We start from the raw sequence: 20371 nt of genomic DNA, 5'->3' as shown, positions 1-20371 counted from the left end.
AGTACATTGCACAGTAACTTCACCTATACACAGGGTTTATGTTTTTACACATTTGCCTATATTCTCCAAAAATGCCAGCGTTAATACTGTAAGTTATTTAACAATGGGTGTATAGACACCATAGACATCTTTTTAACTCACTGACAGATGAATCACTACGATGTTTTTCTAGAGATCAAAAACTGTTTTCTTGTTAAAATACCACAGCAACAATTTTCCAAGAAAACTATACCATCAGATGATGTGAAGCATTTTTTAACACTAATAAAACGGGATTAGTTAGTCAAAACCAATTGTAATGTTGGTAGACTATAGGCAAAATGACAAAACCTGGCTAAGTGAGACATGCAAATAAACCTGAAAAAAAATAACACTTGGTAGATGTTAAGGATAAATGTTTTCTTTTTATTAAATAAAATTTCATTGCACAAATGACAAAATAAGCAGAAGACACAGATGTTATTTGTAAAACCAGGTCTTGACAAATGGAAAATACGATGGGAAACAATTTGTGTAGCCTGAATGTATCGCTTACTCTGAGTTCCGCACTCAAATAATTTAATACCACTCCTGTAAGACCAACAAATGCAAAGGTTGAACAGAGGAGTTTGAAAAGGTTTGAAGTACTCTAATTATTGGCATGCACTGATTAAACACAAGTTAATGGCTCCCTGCCCTATACTGAGTGGTTCCTCCTTTACCACAGAAACAGCACAGAGGCCTTATAAAAAGGCTTGTTGATCTCAGAGGCTGTTTGTTACCAGCAACACACGTTTATTTAACCCTTTTATTTGTTAGACATAATCTCTGTGGTTTAGGCAACTTGACTAGATTAATTTTAAAGGATAAAATTGTTACATTAAAATGAATGTAAAAGCATCTAGTGGCCATTTAATGGCACAGCTTGAGAAGCAATTCATAATACATTAATCATTCCTTGGCATCATTGAGTTTCTCTCTGAACTTTTATTTCTTCATCAGACCTTTCATCTGAATAAAAGTATTCAATGAAAAGGAAAAAAACTTTCATGGCAGCTCGGCTTATTTTAGTTTATTCATATTGGGCAAGTTATAATGTCATCTAAAAGTACTAAAACAGATCCAGATTGTATGCATCCATACTTCGTTGGCTTATCCATGCATAATTGTTGGTTGGGCTAGCAGGGGTGTCGAACTCCAGTCCTCAAGGGCCGCTGTCCTGCAGTTTTTAGATTTGTCACAGGTACAAAACACTGGAATTAAATGGCTCAATTACCTCCTTCTTGTGTAGATCAGTTCTCCAGAGTCCTGCTAATGAGCTAATTATTCTATTCAGGTGTGGAGCAGCAGAGGCACATCTAAAAGTTGCAGGACAGTGGCCCTCCTGGAGTGGAGTTTGACACCTGTGGGCTAGAGAAAGGAATACTCTCGAAACATTACAAATAAACATAGAGACACACAAGATCATACAATTATACACACATAAAAACAAACGTAATGACAATTTAGAGAGGTTTACCAACAGTCATGTGTTTAGAGGACATACAAACTTTAAGCAGAAAGAGGCCAGTATTAGAACCTAGGACTTTCTATCTGCAAGGTAACAGTACTACCAACATCACTAAATAGTCACAGATACTATCCAGATTATTTATTTATTTTTTTTCATAAAATCAGGACAATAGAATCACAAAACAGATTTGATCTGAATTTTAAACATTCCAATAAAATACAATGTATTCAGTTTATCATACCAGCTGGGAAAAATAGCTGACTGCATCAATCAGACACATAAAAGAGCAAAACCAGGAGACAGGGAGTACTTTCTATGTTAAGTACAACTGAGTTAGTGGCCCTGTTAGCCTCATACACAGCTGCACCATAAGCTTCTGTGATGGATTTGTCCAGGGCATAGAAACACAGAATGACATGGATTCTGGCACCAAGCCTACGCCTAAATTTAAGAAATTGAATGCACATAGTGGTGTGCTCAGCATTTCAGTAAAGGTTCCAGAAGTAATATCTTATGCATATATATACTGTATATATTACAATTCCCATAGGTTGTACTAAAATTGAAATCCATATAATCGTGTATTTCAAGTATGCTTTTAGAATACTGATCCATCAATCATCAACCAAGAACATGGTCTCAAACGGAGAAGAAGCAAAAACTCCTGAATCGTCCTACAGCCCATCCACAGTGCTATCAACACCATCATACATTGACTTCTGACTCCAGCAGCCCCATGCTGATTAAAATGAAAATGTCCCTCACAGAGTATAGTATCTCACAGACAAGCATTTGAAGGTAAGAGCAACACCTGCACCTAGACCCTCAGACCTCCCACAGAACTGTTAAATAACCTCAGCAGCCGTCAGAGTCTGAACAGAAACTGCTGCAATTATTAAGAGACACCCCTGCAGTCTATGTTGGAAACACATACCACCTCATGATTCTTGCTCAAATAAAAACCTAATGCTCTATCATTTCATATATGTACCATTCGCTTTGCTGTGCACAAGCATGCTCAGAGGCATGCTGTACATTGTGTTCATGATATCTACACAGAAACACACACTGCATGCATGCATGCACTGAAGCGCAAGACTAAATAGAAGTGTTGTAGCCAAAAGAAAAAAATAATAAAATACAGAACTGCAAAAAAGAAAACAATTTAGATAAAAGAGTGGAACATTTATGACAGTTGAGCTTATAAGCCTCTTAAGAGAACAAAGCCTACGTTAAACTTCTACAAAGTACATTTTATGGAGGATATGATAAAGCAACATGCTTTTAATGAATTCTGAGCATCTCCTAATTGGATTAGAGGGGCAAAATGTGTTTGGGTGAAGATAAGAGCTTAGAAGGTACTGAAACACATTTTCTGTTTTCAACTTGGCTTGTCGAAAAGAGAGTAGAGAAATTACAAATGCAAGAAAAAAAATACATTAACAGCATTCAAAATTTTTAAATGAACATCATCCGTGACACATTTATTATTTCATCTGCTGACTTGAGGTAAAAATATCGATATACAGCAGGGGCTGTGTTCTATATTTTGTCATTTAAACAACTGTAAGAGTGTCTATTGAATCCAGAAATATACAGATGCAACAAAGGTCAAATAACTTGGTCATACTGACAAAAAGAAGGAAATATTGCTTTTGCTCATATTTACTTTCTTTGTATTACTTTTTATGTTGAAAGAAAACTGAAATAGAAATAGTAAAATATTTAATAACAAAATTTCACACCTCCACAGCTCAGGAAACAAAATAAAGCTGACTGCTCTAAAGAAATAAAAAATAGGGATGCATTTTCAGGAAAAAAGGAAAAAGTGCCAGTTGATATCAACATTCCCATCATGTGGGCGACCAGCTGCTGTAAGATCATTGTGAGGCCTTTTACTCCTGTGCCTTGAGTCAAGGATTGTACAGAAAGTTTAACTCTCAGGCACATATAGGTGTAGCAGGCTTAGTTACAAGGAGATCGATACTTATCTGCTGTGCTGCAACCCAAAGCAATCTCTCTTGTAAAGGCACAGTGTCCCACCATAGTGGACTGAACAGTCCAAGTCGGTTTCAAAAATCTGTGTAAATTGGGTGACTGGGGCATTCGGTGGCAACTCTGTGTATTTGCATTCTATCAAGTTTTTATTTTGAGCAATCGAATTTAGCGGTGCAGTGATATAGACATTTGAGATGCTGTATGAACACGCTGGTCACCATTTTCTAATTTCTGTATGTGTTAATTCAGGTATACAAAAATCAGGTCAAGTTCGGTTTATTTGTATAGCAGTTTAAAGTGCTTTAAAAACATAACGGTAACCAACTACAATGGGAACAGGAAATAAAAATTTCATTTTGTCAAATGCCATCAGCAAAATTATTGAATTATCAGATATTGAGTAAAGAAAATAATTAATCTGTTTTGTGGCTATTTTGAAATCAAAGGCAATTCTAAGCAAATGAGTGCTTAGCCTTGATTTAAACAAATTTATATCAAATTGCAGACAGATTTCATATAAACATTTGTTGCTACTAAAAGTGGTTTGTGGTCACATTGCTACAATGATCTGGTTAATAATTATAAATAATTTTAGCAAAATTCCAGGCATTTTCCACCATGAGGTTTGGACAGTCACTCTGCTGAGAAACATATACTAGACCAACTTAGATTAGTCACCCAAGAAAGATTTACATGGATCTTTTTTAATAAACAACAACGTAAGAATAAAAAGAAACAAACTTAATTTGATCTTGATTTATATAGACAGATTCAAATTCACCAGCATACAATTCAGTTTGAACATAATTATAAGACAATGTCAAATTTGGCTTATAATACCTACTGGTTTATTAAAATATTAAGTACTAGAATATCATGATTGGATAGAATTCTTTGGATCTAAACAATATTTATATGGAAAGGGACGAGCTGCTAAGGCTATTGAATTAATTTCATCTTCAAAGGCAAATTATGATGACGTTTTGCAAAATTTAAGACCATGAGGGAAACATGACTGTAAACCTTTAAGAGCACAAGTGGTCTCTTTGAAAATAATTTTGTACATTGCATTTAAAACTAGACAGTTTTAATTTTGTGTGCTATACAAATTTTGGAAATCATAGAAGCAAGATCTCTAAAAGAAAACAAGGAGAACTGATTTGTAAATAACTATTTTCTGTTGCCAGATCTAAAAGCACACGATTGCATAAATCACAAGTCCAACTTGTGATTTATGCAACAAAGTCTATGATAGCCTTTAATACTTGTGGCCCAGTGATTTGGGGAGAGTAAAAGCAGTGATGTTGTATCAATGCCAATACTGATTAATTCCTTGATTGCTTATTAATTAATGTTTTTTTTTATTTATTTTTTAAGTAAAGCCTCTTTCAGAATTTGCTGCGGTGGTGTTGCTCATTAGCAGACAGGCCCTTCACTACCACATTCAACACTGGGCAAATGGTGAATGAAACATGATCAGGCAATAAGTGCCACATAGCTGCAGAGATATTGATTTTGTCTACACTGTATGAAAATAAAGGCTTGCTGGAAAACACAAACTATAGTACTCCGAGTCTGCCATGTTATCTTACAGTAGATCAATTAATGACATGATGTACAACTGCAGTTGCTAAATCATACATTAGGATTTAGATTGCCCTAAAATTATACCCATAGGAATGAACCAGCTGCTGGGTGTATACTAAATTCTGACTCATGTTATTTTCCATAACAATGAACAAATCAGGACAATGTGATATGTCTCTTCTATGTTATTTTCTAATTCTATTTTGCTAAACAAAATAAACACCGATACATCAGCAACTTGTACTGCAGCAGTAGACTCATGGATCAACTGATGCTTGCACACTTCAACAGCTTAGTGGTACTTTTTTGAGTAAGAAGGAAATGTGTAATAACTCAAATAGATTGAATCAAAGTTTAGATGTGCATGCATTTGCACAGCATGACACTGTCAACCCTTGCATTTTATAGTTTTCTGTCAGGTGCTCCAACAAGTCAGTGTCCCCACTTTTCTTATGAACAATTGAACACATTAAAGAAAATGTTATTATGTAAGGTAATTATGCAAACGTTGTGCTATGCCCTGCTCTTTTACTATATATTTCTTATTACAAAGCTCTTAAAGAAAATATGAGCACATTTTAATTAGCTTCCACAATTTTGACAATGTTTTCCAAATGTAGTTACCATTAAATACACACATGCCTAGAAATTGCATGCCTTTTCACCTACTTATTTAAAATAATTTTTGATTTAAAAGGCCATTTGTGACAAAACCACTGTGGTAAATTACACCTTACTACATATAGTGAAAGATACAGAGATGCAAAAGGCATGAGAATATTTATACTGTGATCAGTGAGTGCAAATTTATTATAATTATAGCTTCAGCATCTCTCTGAAGACCACAGTAAAAAGTCGCTGCTGGAGAGACAAGACCGCTTGCGTTGTTTCCTTTTTATTGAGCGACAACAAAAACATCTAGAAGACTTTTCCCTGTCCAGTTACACAGTTTAGCATTTCAGACTAGGCTTTTTGGTAGCTGAAGCCTGCTGCTATCCTGCTGCTATCCTTCTGCTTTTTTATTTCTATTTATGTTATTTTGAACATGATAGCAGTGTAAAAAAAACACACAAAAAACCATACATGAACAAGGAATGCAAAAGACAAATTTTTGCACCACAATAATCTTAATATGCTCAAAAAGGGGAAGAAAGAAGCAAGAAACTTAGGAACTCCTACTGCATAAACTCATATCACGTTTTCAGATGGACCCTCATTATTAATACAAATAAATAAAAAAAAGAACATAGATTAATTAATTTTCCATCTGGGTTTACATATGTCTAAATATTCATAAATCCTTACCCACTCATATGCGTTAGCCTCAATTTACATATACACATTACTGCAATTTGTCACCCATATTTCTATATCTTGTGAAAATTACCTCCTTATATTTTCTTTTAAATTGTATTAAATTTTCTTGTGTAGACTCCTCATTTAATTTGTTCCATCATTGGACACCATGAATTGACATAGAAAAGCTCTTTCTTGCTGTGTGTTTGCTACAAATCCTTAAGTCTGAATAACCCGTTAAGTTAAAACCCCCTTCTTTTGTTCCCACTGCTTCTGAAGATCTGTGTTTGATGAATAAAACTGAGTTTTTGACATGAAGCACTAGTTAAATATTAATGTCAAATATGTAAACTAAATAGTATTATTAAATATTAATTTGGAAGTCATTACTACTAGTAACTAAGGTGGGACTGAAGTGAAAGCCATATTCAGAAAACACGCCATCTAAAAGAACCACATTAACTATACAGAACTACAAAACAAGATTACTTGTGCTTAATTAGTCTTTTTGTGTTTTCTAATTTGTAGTTGTGTTTAGTATTTAGTGTGGTTTTCACTGCAGGGTCACCATAAGTAACAGTTTAATTCTTTCAACATAAACGGAGTTGATGAAGCTCAGTTAAAGGCCAAGGTGACAATTAAAACTGATCTGTCTGAAAAAGAGCAGAAGATTGCAATTGATAAAATGAGCCTTACAGAAAATCCTCTTTTTCACTTGTGTAGATTTTTGAAAAGGGTCTGGTGAATTTATCATTTAGTAATTAGAATACAATTAGTTTCCCCCTCACCTTGAAACAAACCAGAAAGGAGCAAAACTATATCTATATGGGAAATAAATACTGTGATGCTACAATTCGTCTCAGAAAGGTGTGAAAGTTCACATTCAAAAGTCTGAAGAAGGTCGTTAACTAAACCCATCTTTAAACTTTGGCTTTTAGAAAAGTTAGACCTCCAAGCTTCTCACTAAACTCCATCATCGTCAAAACATGTTGATCTTATAATCTTTGATACAAAGAAAGAATATAAATACAGATAAACATAATTACGATCGGTTGCATCCATTCTCTTTTACATAATCGAGCATATAAATTATTCATTTTGCTGTTTTCTTTAATAATATCTAAATGTGCTGAAGAAGAACAGGGAAAAGTCTCTCTTTATAGTTGGTCAGGAGGAGTTTAATCCATCACAGGCTGTTGATGATGGTGTTGCTGCCAGAGGATGGTAGAAAGGCTTGTGGAACAGCCCAAGGCCATCTGTCAGGTGCTCATGCTGACAAGAACAACCATTTAGTGCTTTTCTTGGCAACAGAATTGCCTGAGTACATGAGGGATGTGTCAAGTCAACTTTTAAGGTTCACAGCTTCTTAGTTTAGCCACTTTTAAGTGGGGAATTATGATGTAAAGCCTCTGGAGCGCCTAATCTAAATAAAACCGTGTTGTGCCATAATAAGTCTAGTTTTGGTTATAAAAACTACAAATAATAGTCTATTATGGAATTGTGCATGGGTTCTGCAATGGGATCAATGGATGGCATGGAGAAGCCTTGTTGTTATGACATGCTGAACAGGCGTGCTGGAAAGGATAGAAAGGACAGAGCCCACTTTGAAGGCCAAGTCAAATCTTTTGTTGACATAACTGATGGTGACATGGTTACTTAATTGTGCCTAGAAGATACATGTTACCACTTCTTTAGCAACAGCAGAGCAGTGGATTTTGGAGAATGAACTAGTTCTCAACGCAGCTGTTTAGGGTCTGATTCAAGACCTCGAGGCCCCCTTATCTTTGCCCATTTCCTATCTGATTATTACAAATAAAGACCACTAATGCCACAAAACTCTTAAAGAGGTTATTGATTGATGAGTTACATGCGAGTAGACAGCAGAAGTAAATCAAATATCCTCTTCCACACATTGTTGCTGTAGCAGAATAAAAGTAAAGCGCCAGAATCAACTCACAACTAGTTTTTATAAATCATAACACAGTTGGATTGATCCTACAGTACATTTAGGGCATGTGTGTAGTGAAGCAAAAATAGCATCGTTTTATGTAATAAGTGTGCTAAACTCTAAATGTGATCACTGTAAACGCTTCCTCCTGGTGATTCAGAAAAACAGAAGTGCCTGCACAATAGAAGAAGTCCTGCCATTCGCTTAATACCAGGAAGCATCTCAGTATAATTATTCTGCCCTAATCTTGTTTATTTTCCTTTATGACTGTGGGCAGCCAGGAGATCTGCTTTTATTGAGGTGTCGGGTTATTTTTGTGGCGATCCAGAGTACTGCACCACAGAGTCTTCATTCCAGCTTACACCGGCACCACAAGCCATAAACAGACTGTAGCCTGACAGGAGCTTAGTCTGATAAAATAACAATGTGAGGAAGTAAAATAATAATCAGAGTGAGAGGTTATGCACAGTGCCAAGGAGGTCGTTCTTGAACTCCAGCCAAAATCTGACAGTCAGACAGATCTCTGTTGAATTAAGACCACAGTGGCAGAGAACATGAGCTACAAACTGCAGTAGGCTATTAGATTTAGTGGCATGCTCCTGTTCAGTGTCCCGTTATTTACTTTTTAGAAACAGCCAATTTTGATTTATCAATTTGAGACTGGGACTGTATTTTACGACTATTTTGAATTTTCACAGAAAAGAAAACAATTTTTAAGTTGTCTTGAAAGGAAAGAAAAAGAAAAAGAAAACAATCACTTATGTTAAAATTGTTGATATTATGGGTTTGTGTATCTGTGATTTCAACAAGTTAAAGAGATTAGAAAGTTTTCCAATATTTTGAAGAATAAAAGTGGAGCAAATAAAAATAAATAGGACAGAGTCTTATCTTTGACTTGGGTCTTGATTTTATGAAGATATTCCGACACAGTGGCAGTAAGCTATTATATTTTATTGTCCTATCTGGGCATTTCCCAAATTCTTACGGTGTTTGGAGTCGCAGGATGGGTCGATAGATGTTCAATTTTAGTATATGAGCCCTGAATGTATAAAACAGACGTAATCATACAATCAATTGGTATTTTAGTTATGAAAGAAAGAGTGGCACAGAGATGCAGTTGTAAATGTATAATTCTGAGTTTAGCGTCTATCAAGCGACTTTTCTTGTTTCCAAATGGAAACGATTTCCACAGTTTGGAAGTCGTTTCCAAACTTTTCTTGTTTCTCACATTTTCTGCAGCAAGTAAGATGCACTTCATACATTTTGTATTTTGTTTGTTGCCAATAAGTTGCTCATCGTTAATAATACACAAGGACATAACTCAAAAGGCTTTTTGTGTCAAAAAAAATGCTTATGATTTAATATCAACTTTAAAATTCACTTGAAAGGCAGATTCTAATTTATCAGCATCATACTTTAAAGATTTCAGGTTTTTGGCTCTAAAATATTTAGCCTTTAACTGCTCTACTGAACCCCTAGAAAATGTTGACATTGTGTGCATTCCTTTGAGATTTCTTAAAATTTAAGAACCCTAATACTTTAAGAAAAATTATTGGGGTTGTTTGTGCACTGAAAGTAATTTTAGACGATGTACAGAAATGAATTGCTGTGTTAAATCTGTAATGTGAAGAATAATAAGCTGTCCATGTGAAAACAGCAGTAGGCTTTTGTGGTACAGGCTCACGGGATTTCACACACATCCTCACTTCTGCGGTGGGTCTCCGCACGTTCCGACAGCCTCGATAACAAGCTGCTGGAACTCTTTAGACATGGCACTCTCAGACACTTAGACATGCCTGTGTTGTATGTGTGTACATGAAAGCAAGAGACAGGAGGAAAAACAGAGAGGCAAAATAGAGACGGTGAGAGGAGGCTCAGGAATATGTCAAGGGGAAAGGCTGCGGCCACTTCGAGGCGACTCCAGAGAGAAACACTGTAGGTTAGCGTTTCCTTCACTCCCGCAGTAAATCTGAATCTGGATAAGGTCCAGTACATACCTTTCTGTGTGGTTTTAAAACAAAAGCAAAAGTTGCTGTCATTGAAATTATCCCGGGTTTTATGGTGAGCGTTGCCTAGTAGCACAGAGCAGCAGAGAAGTACTTTGAGCAGTAAATTAACCACAGTGACAGCTAGTTCCTAACAATTCCCACAATCCAAACTATGAAATACCACACTCTGAAAAACAATGCTGTTTTGTGCAAATCTAATTCCAGCCCTGACCCTCTGTGTTTGTCTCCATGCCAGAGCTGAAATAGAGCCCTGCACAGATGCTATACACATGTAACTGGCGCGATAGGTTATTGCGATCATTCCTTAAAAGGAAGCGCAGCCATCTGCCTATTGAACAGCCGCTCAAAAGAGAAGCAGAAAGAGAAAAAGCACACACTCTCTTCTATGTAAACATGCTTGAGCAGGAGAAAAGGGGTCTCAAAATGAAAAAAAAAAAAAAAAAGTGAAGTGGGGAGGGTAAAGGATTCAGGGCTTGGAATGTGCAAGAAGATGGAAGTGGTCACAATTATCTGTTTGAATGAAAAAAAGTGGAATGAAACAGATGTCTGATGTTAGGACAAAAGACTGTCAGGTGATGGAGACCATGTCTGCCAACAGTACATTTCTCACACGCATGCTTACATAAGGCTGACGTGAACAAAAAAAAAAAAAAAACCCTCAGTAATGTTGACTCAAATACTGTCTCTCTTTAACACACATCGTCCACTGCCAAAGCTCAAACACTTGAAGGAGCCGTGAGTCAACAAGGTGATAACAACAGAGTCTTGAAAATGGTCCAAGTTCTGCGTTGCCACAAAGAAAGGTGCTGCTGACAGGACCGGCAATAATGCAGTCCAAACACTTGTTCTGGCGGATGTAGACAGGCCTGCGCAGACGGCTAACAAAGCACTAAACGCATTACAAACATGGACGCTCGGCAGGGATGTGGAAACACACACACAGTCTTACGTATGCGTCTGCCCTTCTGCCTCATTCACTCAAACAATGCTGACCCAGCTTCCCCATCTCTTTCGATGCCTGTACACACACACACACACACCCCTACACGCACACGCCCACGCACAGCCTAAAACAAACTTGGCAATGAGAATATTCCATTTCATCCAATAATATCAAACCAGGTGACGTGACTCTACCTCACATTGGAGCTGAAAATAGCTTTTAAATTTGATTCCTTAAATTCTCTGGGGAAGTCATGGTGGTCTCATCTGTCTGTCTCAATACCGCGAGCCTGTTCTCTATTTAGCAGCCGCATAGTAACCCAAACACAGTGACAAGATCCTAACAAGCAAGTTGGAATGAAGGCAACACTGCTTGCCATATTTAAATTTTGAATACGATAAAAAAGTTTGAATTATTTACCATTTTACATTACTTATAGCAGCTGTCCTGTTGGTTTTAGATGAATCTTTGTTCCAACACGGCTGATTCAAATTGTCCAACTATGTCATCAGCATGTGAAACTACTGGAGAGACCTGCTAATGAGCTAATATTTAATTCAGGTGTGATGAACCAGGAAAAGAACTAAAACGTGCCAGATGCTGGCCCTTTGAGGAGAGATTCTAAACTCCTCTGACGTATAGTAAGAGAAAATATGTTTGTTAAATTTGAAGTTTATTTTACACCTATTTTTGCCAGCTGTATGAATAATTTTGGGATAAATTGCATGCACACGAAGAAGAAACCTACTACTTTAGGCAAATTGTTCATGTTTCTCACATCAACATCGCTTCAACACTTGAACATTTTGTCACATTACAACCACAACCACAGTAGGATTACTGTTGCAAAAAGTGGCTCTACAAACGTTTTTAAGATTTATTTATTCAAAACTATTGTCAGATATCTATTCTTTTGATTTTATTTCACACACATTGACCTAACATATTGGATTCATTGTAATATGACAAAATCTGGAAAAGTTCAAAGAGTATGAATATTTTTGCAAGGCGCGGTTGCAAAAATATTAAGTAAATGTTCCAGAGTCCTAGCTCTTGCATTTGTATAAAAATACAAAAAATATAAATTTGATTTGGTAAAATGTTTTGTTTTCTCTGTCCCTTTACTCTCAACTTTAAACTAATTTGGCCATGGACCTTTAGGCAAAATTGTTTTCACTGAATCCCAAATAAAATAATGTTTTGTTTTTCCCCCACCGGGGGTCTTTTTGTGGGCTCTAGTGTCCCTTATATGACAGTAGGCTGACAGGAAAGGGGGGAAGACATGCGGCAAATGTCGCCGGGTCCGGGAATCAAACCCGCGACGGCCGCGTCGAGGACTCAAGGCCTCCAAACGTGGGTTGCGCTATTCCCTACGCCACCACAGCACACCCCAAAATTGTGTTTTTTGATTACATGGAAGGATAACATTTCTTCTCTAAGGGTAAGGCTTTTTTAAACCTTCATTCAAAACTGGTACAAGCTGCAAGACAAGATTAAGACAAGGACAGTTATTTCAAATAAATACAAGATTTGTACATTATAAAATTCCTTGCAAGTTTAACTCCAAAGCTTGACTCAAATAATTGTATTTAGACAATGGAAGTAGATCAGTCTGTTTTAATTAGAGTGGGATGTTTGTACTGGTCCAGATGCCTGAAGGCATTGGTTTACCAGCATGCAAAATAACACAAAAGAATGAATGATATAAAAAAAGAAGTTGTACTTCTGCTGTAAAATTATGTAAAGTCTAAAATAATAAATAGAATAATGATGCATCAGTGCAAATGCACTTTGAATGAAAACATCTTATATCAGGTAAAGTATTCAAAAAACGCTAATGTCTGATTTTATGTGTCCTTGAATATCTTAATATTTTTAGGTATCTCTGTGTGTATGGATGTAAACATCCTTTTCTCAAGATCTTATCATGTTTGGAAACAGACAGATATGCTACCAGGCGAGCTCTGAAAGAGACCAGGACACAGTGGCATGTAAGCATGATTTCTAATGTTCTCTGTGAGCAAAGATTGTTTTGGATAAGATGGTTTAAAAAGTGGACATCACTGGACTATGTAAGTAGGAATGAGCCAATCAAACATAAGTCAAGGTTTTGAATTATGTTTTTATTAAAACTTCAGAAATTTAAAATAACGTTTAAATTCATTTTACTGCCAGAAAATTTAGTAATTGGTTGGGATTTTCTCTGGGAGAAATCCCACTTCCCCACCTGCTCAGGGGGAACTAGAGGGAAAAAGTTATTCAACCAAAACAAATTTGGCTGCAAATACCCTCTCTAATTACCCTGCCATTATCAGTCTTTTTCTACACTTGGTATAAAGGTACAAATATCAAAACTATGTAGTATTCACTGCAAGAACCACTTAAAAACTCCTTCTTGATTTGATGTGTGTTGATTATGTGTATTTGCTTCTTTTTAGATAATGAATTTCAATAAGTACATCTTGTGGATGACAGCATCAAACTGTAAAAATCTATATAGTATTTACTTACACCTTGACAAAAAGTGGCTTTTCTGGTTTAAATAAAAGCAGTTAGCTCCGGGGATACAGTTGTTGTGTTAAACTTGTATGTAAATACAGTGATGCTATGAAGCAATGTACCAGGAACATTTTTATATATCCATGTGGGCAGAAAATACACTGACCAAAATTGTAAAGATCAATTTTCAAACATACTGTAAACTCACCCGAAATTGACATTAATTACTACATTACATTCATGCAAATACAAAGTTAGTAGTCAATCTTAAGCAACATATGTTTTATGTGCACAAATATAACACTACATCTGACTTAATATGAAAGAAATATAATATGAAAACTCATCAGCCCACATAATGTGAACAGTTACACTGAAAGCCCAAGTAAAAAAACATTTTCCATGGGAGCTTGTGTTAGAGTGCTACAACAAACTTTATGGCCTACAATTAAAATTTCATATCAGCTACTTGATGGCTAATGGACCATGAATGCTAATGGCTGCAGATTAGTAATGGATAAGAGACACTGTCCTTTTGCCACAGAGATTGACTGAGCGAAACATGAAGAATGAACCATATCATAGATGGGGAAGCTGTTCTGAAAAGAAGACAATGATACAAAATCAACAAGCTATTAACATTTAACAATTTATTTTTTTTTTTTTTTGGGGGGGGGTAGTTTTGTCATTCTTACCTAAAAAAAAAAAAAACAAGCAAAAAAAACCTCTGAAAGGCTAACGAGGCAAACTCCTGTGCGACATCACACAATATGGTGTGCAATAAAACCAACAGCATCTACGTAAGACTGCATCTTGTGAATGATGATCAGTGGGATGAAATGGTTCCCATCCGGCACACTGACAGAAACATTACCAGGATGGAGAGTGATGAGATCCTCATAAGCCTCTAATACAGCATGGATCCATGCTGTGGGGAAAGACTCTTTGGCTCCTGTTGCTCTTGCCACCCCGCTGACATCAAAGAAAGCCCTCGATGTAAGGCACATTGCAGAACACAACACAATATTATGTGAGTGCTTTTGTGATATATATATATATATATATATATATATATATATATATATATATATATATATATATATATATATATATATATATATAACACAAAATACTTGAGTTGTGTTACTCATATATATATATATGAGTAACACAACTCAAGTATTTTTGGAAACAAAATGCTATATTGCTCTAGATTTACTTGACTATGTTTCACTTACATTTTTCTTTGATATTCTTCTTCCTACAGGACTTGGAGTCTACATCTTTGAAAATTATTCATTCCCCATGAAATATTTTGTTGAGTATACCAACTTTAGTCAGATTGGATGGAGGGCATCAAAGAACAAATCTTTGTTTTGCAACAGATTTTCTGTTTAATTGAAGTCTGGACATCACAGTTCTGTTTGTATGTTTAGTGACATTTATTTACCCAACTTCTCACTCCTTTGCAGCCTCTAAAACAATGTTTTCTTCCAAGTATGCCCTGGACTAGTTAGCGGGTGTTGCCCGTAAGATGGATATATAATCTTTTATTTATACAGGAAATATCTCTTGACTCATTTACAAGAGACAGCTGTTACAGCGTTTGCCTACTGGATCTGATATCTGGAGCTGTGGTTTCTTTTTTCAAATACTGTATTAAAGAGTGAAAATGTTGAACTTTTGGAAATTGTTTTTTTTTTTTTTTTTTAACCTGCCTTTTCAAACCGCAACCTACTACATGACTTGTGTTGCTGCTTGTTCTCTAATGTTATCTAACAACCTTTTGGTCCATTTCTACTGAAGTTAAATGACATACAGATGGACTTCTCTTGCGAATTAAAGGGCTTCTTCAGACAATTGATTGTACTGGATTTTACATAAAGGATTCAGAGTAAAGATTGCTGAAAACAGATGCAAATCACAGTCTGAGATATTTTTTTGTAATTTCTTTTAGACAAACGATGCGTTGTCTAAAAAAATTACAAAAAATAACGCATCGTATTCCTTCCACTTGACAGTCATGTCCCACTTTGTGTTAGTGTATCAATTAACGTTCTAATAAAATGCAAAATGAATTTTGTGGTTGTTGCATGACCTGTGAAAAGTATTAGCATGAATAATTATAGAAGTTGTTGCAGTTCATTTTTAGTAATAGAAAAACTGAATTCCAACACCATAAAACCAAAATTAAAAACAAGCCGGGCAGTAAGAACTGTAATCATTTGAATTTATGAAAATGCAATGGGTTTACTTCTAAGATGTAAAGCTCTTGTTTCCTGTTCACATCCTAGTATAACCTGCCAGAAATAATATCCATTGCGTTCCTATCACTTGTAGCAGAAGAAATTAGTTTTTCTGGGTGTAATGCTTTGAACTACCTCTTTTTTATTTTTTATAAACTGGAACATTTTTTCCCTTCAGGCAGTAGAGAGGCTCCTTCTTCAGATGTCAGAATCAAGGAAGGAGGTTCTGAGTCTCTTAGACTTATTTAAACAGAGGCAAGAGTGAGCATATTACTCATTGCCGAGGTTAGTGGCTGAAGACAGACCACATAACCTCTCAAGTGTCATAATAATTTTTTAAGTCGATATGACAGAAAGATTCCAACAATCAGCTTAAAAAAAACAACAAAAAAAACTAAACATACTCGACATCAAATGTACCAGTCAGAAAAGCTTCTGACTTTATATCTTTCTATGTGCAGATTTTCTAGCCCTATGGGCTGGCGGCTTTACTTCATGCATTTCAATGACTCAATTTACAGCACAGGGGAATAGATGTGCTTGAGACTAAGGCAAGTAGCAGTTAGGCAGCGGAAAGTGTAGCATAAGTAATGAATGGCAGCAAGGAAATCCCAGACTGTCCCGGATTCCTCTAATAAATGTCCTGGATTCTATTACCTGTCTTCCTCTAAAGTCAAAACACAAGTTGTTGCAAGACATTGAGCTATAACAAAGATTGAGCATGGGCCACAATTCTATTTATAGCATTGTTGTAAAGTTAGCTTATTAAATGTTGACATACCTCATGTTTTTCATGACAGATGGTATGACAGTATTTTTTAAGGAAGAACCTACTAATGTCAATCCTCCTTATACGAAAAGTGGGTTTCCATAACGCTGTAAACCTTTATTCTCCTGCACTTGATTAAACTGAACCCTTAATTTTCCAATCGATAACAAAGACAACAACAAAAAAATCACCTGAGAAAATTATATAAAAAACACTTTTTCAGCAGTTTTACTCTTCAACTTCTGTAAAAAAATAACTCCCAACTCTGAGCAAAAAAATGAACAGAATAACGTTTTGACTGTACTTCAGATCTTTAAGGTTTGTGTGTTGCTTTTGATACACATTTGACCTGAATAGCGTATAAGTAATGAGATAAAGAATGAAGAATTCATGAGACTCTTGGAAGGGGTACAAGATGTTTCCTCTCTTGTCTCCTTTCTCTCATATTAAGTGACTAACTGATTGTCTAAGAATGAAATTCAATGTTGATTAGTCTGCTAAAGAAGTCTGATTATTATTAGCCAAATTAATCACAAAGCATCCGGTCACTTTCACCTTCAAGCAAAAGCCATGTCTGGTGAGTAAAGCATCTGCAGTAGAGGCTTGATTGAATAATGTATTTATTGCTGTATTTGAGTTATAATGATGGAAATTGTCCAGCAGTGATGCACATCTGCAGCTTAAATATTTTGTGAAAGCTGCTGCACTTAATTGGCAACATTTTATGACATGTCTATAAAAATCTGTGGCAGTCTGGTTTATGTGGTGATCAAATTGTAGGCTTCAGTGTCCTATGCAAAGTAGAGTTTTATAAAGCCCTTGAAAGAAAAAAGCAGATGTTGAGTAGTGTGACAGGGCCATCTGTGCACTTTAAAAAATTAAAAGTACTACATCCGTGTTTTTCAGTATTTCTGCTTCCTCGTAACCCCGGGTTGAAGGTGGCAGATGGGGGCTGAAACTAAAGCTGGTTTTGCTGGAGGTTTCTTCCTGTTAAAAGCAAATCTTTCCTTTCCAATGTTTCCACATGCATGATGACAAATGGCTGCAAAGTCAATAACTTGATTCAAGTGGCTGGCTAACTTAGACCAATTTTTTTACTAACTGGTGCAAAATGAACTAAACTTCACTCTACCATGTTCCAATTTGGATCAAATGCACACTCGTTTGAATTTGGACAGAACTGAATTTCATGTGCCTTCATGAGAATGGGATCTAGTTGAAACATGCCTTAAGATGACATTCATTGTAATTAATTGCTCTTTGAATTATTTATATTGTATTAATCCAAGGACTCAAGTTTCCTTTATTAATCTACAATCGGTTAAGCAAAAAATAAGATCAACACTTTTGGAACGTTGTCATGGATTTCACTAAGAACCTGAACAAAGGTTTTGGACAGCAACATGAGCACAATACTGAAGTTGTAATGTCTGTTCTGTTGTAAATCACAGAGGCAACTGATCCACTTATTTGTATTCAGCTCCATCAGTACTATATTAAAATCACTTGCAAATTTCAAGAGACTGGTTGAGGAGTCTCTGAGGTTATAGTTATTTTGTGCAGAGGAAAAAAAGAGCTCACATATCCAGATAACACCAATGTTGGCTGAGTTTTGGTAGCTTACGTTACTGTGAATGATCTTACTGTGTCTTTTAAAGCTGTGGTTATTCTACAGTAATACAACAGCTTGAACTGTAGGAATTTATTGTGTAACATAAAAGGCAGTTTTAAGACTCAGGAGAACAAATGAATTGCAGGATTTAATGTAAAATTATGTTTCCTGCATCATCTACTAACCTGTCAGAAAAGGTGGCAATCTGTAGATTATCCAGTAGGGGGACTGATTGATTGATCATTAGTCTTAGAGGGATTATTATGATTTTTGAGCAAATTAGGTCAGAAATTACTAGCTGTATAGTCAGCATCATGAAAATATCAACAGTTGAAACTTCCGACTTGAGTTTTTTTTTTTTTTTTTACACACCTCTGTCTTTTGATGCTACTGCTGCAATGTTTCTAAAAGATCTACACCAACTTTATTATCAGCTTGAGCAGACAGCTTCCTTCTTTGAATTCCATAATGTGATTCATGAATCATCTGACAACCAGCTGCCAGGTGCACATGACTTAGTACATATCCTGCCTGAACAAACACAATGCTTCATTAGCTTGTTTTATCTATTCTTCTTTCAAGTCCGGAAATGGCGAAAAAAAAAAGAAAAAAGAAGAGTAAAACATTTAGCAACTCAAAGTCATATTAAGGAAGTGATATCTTCTCATGTGCTAAATCCCAGAAAAAAATTTATATATGAAATACCTTCATCTGATTCACACAAAGCCTGAGGGTGAGGTGCCTGCCATTTTTGCTGAATAATTCCTCAGAACAAGGAAGGAATTGCTGTTTTTTTTTTTTCACCATCTATGCAAAAAAAAAACAAACAAACAAAAAAAAAAACTGGACACCTTTTATGAAACTTGATACCCCTCTTTAAAAAAACTGGATGACATGGTCTGCCTCACATCACTGGTGAGTGCACAAATCTCTAAGATCAATCAAGAGATTATGGTGCTGACTAACAACGGCTGTCACTACTGAGGTTTTTAGGGCACATAAAAAGTTTGAACCAGGAAGCCTGGGAATAATCCACATCCGGGACCTGTCATGTTAATGGATTCATTGCCGCCTCCAAAGTTGTTTGTCTTTCAGCCACAATGCTGCTCATGCCGTGAGGGCAGGCTCTTCTGTAAACACAGTTCAAATTTATGGATCATATTTCAAAATCTCATGGATTACCACAATACAAATGACGCCCATTCTTCAACGAGAAAACGCTGCTCGCCGGTCTGGAAAATAGAAGCAAGCATCCCTTTATTTCATCAGCTCTGGGCTATTGCACGCTGTTTTTTTTCTCCTGCTAGGGATCTGTAAGACCAGAGGCTGGGCAAGAAAAAAATTATATATATATATATAACACTAGTTTCCCTACAGCAGCTTCACCTTAAATTTGGAACTCAAAATATGATCTAAAAGTTTTGTAGAGCTAAATGAGGCCTGAGCTTCAGTTACATCATTGACTCTTTGGCCTCCCACTCACTTACTTGCATGGTAATTATTTAACCTAAAAGAGACCAAAAAAAGTTCCCTCCAAAATCATTTTATGCAACCACATTTTGAATCTAAATCTTTAAAATAGTCAAAACTCAGCTGAAGGTTTGTCCAGTGGTCTCTATGCGTGTTCGCACTGGAAGCTAAAATAATACATTCCTGATAGCACTACGTTCCCAGGGAGAGGTCAGAGAGAGGATATTATGTAGATTACTTGTACTGCGGGGGAAATAAATATTTTATATGCTGGCTATCGTGACTGTATACAAGGAACTTAAAAGTTTGGGATCTTTTTGGTGGGGACGCAGACACTGATCATCCAGAAACTGGAATCAGTTTGTTTGTTGGCTCTGACCTGAAATGACAAGTCAAACACTGAAAATTATATATTTTTTTCTCTATTCATTAAAGTCCATAGACCGTAAGGAATGCAACATACAGCCAATTATACAGCATACTTTTATATTTGTATAATTCT

At 36.0% G+C, this 20371-nt stretch overlaps 1 protein-coding gene across 6 annotated transcripts in view; it reads right to left on the bottom strand.

Annotated features, from left to right (window-relative positions):
- Positions 1-20371, bottom strand: part of chrm3a (cholinergic receptor, muscarinic 3a) — an 81501-nt gene that overhangs the window by 3917 nt on the left and 57213 nt on the right. The window contains exon 1 of one of the 6 annotated variants that reach the window (XM_044135709.1): positions 11694-11778. The exons of 4 other annotated variants lie outside the window; for them this stretch is intronic. The gene's annotated coding sequence lies outside the window, so the exon portion shown is untranslated. Of the gene's footprint in view, positions 1-1255; positions 1288-11693; positions 11779-20371 lie in introns of those variants that run through there. One more of the 6 variants, XM_044135713.1, reaches the window with a different exon arrangement.

This window comes from Gambusia affinis, linkage group LG13, assembly GCF_019740435.1.
Source record: "Gambusia affinis linkage group LG13, SWU_Gaff_1.0, whole genome shotgun sequence".
NCBI classification, from domain to species: domain Eukaryota; kingdom Metazoa; phylum Chordata; class Actinopteri; order Cyprinodontiformes; family Poeciliidae; genus Gambusia; species Gambusia affinis.
The sequence above is the reverse complement of the archived record's forward strand: the minus strand, read 5'-3'. Positions and strand labels throughout refer to the sequence as shown.